Source organism: Haematobia irritans, chromosome 2 (genome assembly GCF_050003625.1).
Source record: "Haematobia irritans isolate KBUSLIRL chromosome 2, ASM5000362v1, whole genome shotgun sequence".
NCBI classification, from domain to species: domain Eukaryota; kingdom Metazoa; phylum Arthropoda; class Insecta; order Diptera; family Muscidae; genus Haematobia; species Haematobia irritans.
Genome location: NC_134398.1, coordinates 176,565,425 through 176,568,568, shown reverse-complemented (window position 1 = coordinate 176,568,568; position 3,144 = coordinate 176,565,425). Strand labels below are relative to the sequence as shown.

Genomic DNA, 3,144 nt, shown 5'->3' with positions numbered 1-3,144 from the left:
GGATGCTTTGTGTCAATCTGACTATAGCTAGTCATAGTCAATGTTGCCAGGGAAAATGTTCTGTTTACCCTACAAGGACAAAAAAAGTTCCCTACTTTCCCATACATTCCCAAACAATTTTCCCTACTATATTTTTCGTTAAATTTAAACAAATTTTACAAAACAAAAATGGTTCTAGGTACTTTATTATCCTAAAACATGAATATGCAACGTATATAACTTAGAATATAAATTTGTATTACCACCACGGTTGCCACAGTTGGTAGAATTCTACCCAAATTTGTAATCTTTCTTGTTAAATCTCTATAAATATAAAATTTTGGAAAAAGTTTCTATAAACAAATTTTTGTGAGAAATTTTTCTATAGAAATAAAATTTTGACAATATATTCTATAGAAATTAAATTTTGAGAAAAAATTCCACAGAAATAAAATTTTGAGAAATTTTTTTATAGAAATAATATTTTGAAAAAAATTTCTATAGAAATACAATTTTGACAAAATGTTCTATAGAAATAAAATGTTGACAAAATTTTATACAGGTAAAGTTTACCACACTTTGTTAAAGATTATGCCTTGCCGGCTTCTAATTTCCTCCTCTAGAGCCACCAAAATGTAAAAATTATTACAAATTGTGTTGAGTGAAAATGTCCTACATTGTGGCCCTACGTCCCTACAAGACGCTAAATATTAGAAAAACCCTACATATAGGGAATTTCCCCTACTTCTACACCCTCACAAAAAATCGCTTCTGTAACATATACTCCCAAACATATTTTGCTTCAAGCATATACATTTTTGGGTATTGCCCAAACATTTATATGTTTGATCTCTACCAATATATAATATGTATGAAAGCATATTGGTCTAAACAATACATGTTTGGGTAGTCTAAGTTCCAAACATTTTGTATTTTTGCATCCAAATTCAATAATGTTGTCTTCCAAAAAACAATATGTTATTATGTGACCATATAATATGTTTGGAAGCATTTTGCACCCAAAAATATTATATGCTTAAAAAAAATTCTCCCAAACAATATTGTGCTCAAAATTTTATTTATTTATTTATATATTTACAATCATAATGAATTATGAAAATAAACAGGTAATATAGGTGCTAACAACATAGGTTTTCGACCTGAATGCTCAAAATTTTGTTTCTTCCCAATTGTATATTCCCCGACATCTTTCTCACTTCCACGAGATTTTTTAGTTCTTAGCACCTTTTTCTGTAATACAAACATTGTAGAAGAAATTATTCAATTTTATGATTATTTTTTATTTTAATTTTACCTTTTGCCGGACGGGGATTCGAACAGCGGACCACACAGTTTGTAAGGATCAAAGAAGTAGCTGATCAATTGCCCAAGGAAAAATAAAATGTTAATTTTGTAATAACAAGCAAACACCACCAACTTAATTCAATATCGCTCCCTGTTTAATAGCGCTCCAAGCTACTAAACACATATATGTTTATAGGCTATTTCTAAATTAATATATGTTTGCATCCAAGCATAGTATATTTACAAACATTTTATGTCCCAAACATAATATGTTCTAACATATTAACATATATGTCCCAAACATGTTATGCTAGTTTATGGACATTATATGCTTGCACTCAAAAATATTGTGTTTAAAAATTTGTGTTCCAAACATATAATGTTTATAGCCAAACATATGAAAAACAGTCTTTTTCATCCGTGTAGCGACACTGGCTGTGTTGATATTGCACATACGGAGTTAGTATGCCACTAATATTGAGCCCATTATTAAAAAAGAGAAAATCGTTTAATTAGCGTGGGTAATAAATACAAATTTGTAAAAATCGAGCAATATTCTTATGTAAAGGCTACAAGTACGTATAAGTACAAGTACGTATAAGAGTACTATGGCCAAATTTGGGAAAATCGAGCGATACATATATATGGAAGCTATATCTAAATCTGAACCAATTTGCATAATATTTTGCGGGTTTGATTAATACCACAAAAGGTTTCCTTGTGCAAGATTTGAGTAAGATCAGTTAAGAAATGAGGCCTGTATGGTCAAACATAAGGTTATTAGGGGCGAATTTTTCGAAATCGGGTGATACATATATGGGAGCTATATCTACATCTGAACCGATTTCGATGAAATTTTGCACATATAGTTAGTACTATAGAGGACTGGATCTAGCCAATTTTTAGTAAGATCGGTTAATAAATAAGGGTTCTATGGCCAAATTTGGGAAAATCGGGCTATACATATATATGGGAGCTATATCTAAATCTTTTATGGCCAAATTTAGAAAAATCGGGCGGTACATATATATGGGAGCTATAGCTAAATCTGACCCGATTTCGATGATTTTTTGCACATATAGTTAGTGCCATAGAAGATTATATTTAGCCAACTTTGAGTAAGATCGGTTGATAAATAAAGGTTTTGTGGCCAAATTTGGGAAAATCGGGCGATACATATATATGAGAGCTATATCTAAATCTGAACCGATTTGGATGAAATTTTGCAGACTTGAAGGGCGATGGAAAAGATTACCTTTTGCCAAATTTGGTGACGATCCGTTTGAAAAAAAGCGCAACGTGACCCCATTTGTCGAAATCGGGCGATACATATATATGGGAGCTATATCTAAATTTGATCCGATTTCTTCCAATAGCGTTCGTCCTTGTGCCCAAAAACCTCCCTGTACCAAATTTCATCAAAATCGGTTAATAATTGCGACCGGAATCCTGTGAACAACAAATACATGGACAGACGGACGGACGGACGGACGGACGGACACCAAGCGCTAGATCGACTCAGGAGGTGATTCTGAGTCGATCGGTATATATTTTATGGGGTCTAAAATCAATATTTCTGGTAGGCACATTTTTTGGCCGATCAAACTTATTATACCCTGACCACTATGTGGTTTAGGGTATAAAAAGGAGCATGAGTTTTGTTTGGGTGTAAAAATTATATGTTTGGAACTCAAATTTTTTAACACAATATTTTTAAGTGCAAGCATATAATGTTCATAAACTAGCATAACATGTTTGGGACATATATGTTAATATGTTAGAACATATTATGTTTGGGACATAAAATGTTTGTAAATATAATATGCTTAGATGCAAACATATATTAAGTTGGAAATAGCC

The 3,144-nt window shown here is 31.8% G+C and overlaps 1 long non-coding RNA gene across 1 annotated transcript; it reads right to left on the bottom strand.

Moving 5' to 3' along the window:
• Positions 1-1,040: 1,040 nt before the first annotated feature.
• LOC142226586 (uncharacterized) lies at positions 1,041-1,404 on the bottom strand. The gene is made up of 2 exons (XR_012719702.1): positions 1,295-1,404; positions 1,041-1,230 (listed from the first exon to the last, which is right to left on the bottom strand). It is a non-coding gene; the product is annotated as an uncharacterized LOC142226586 (long non-coding RNA).
• Positions 1,405-3,144: the final 1,740 nt, after the last annotated feature.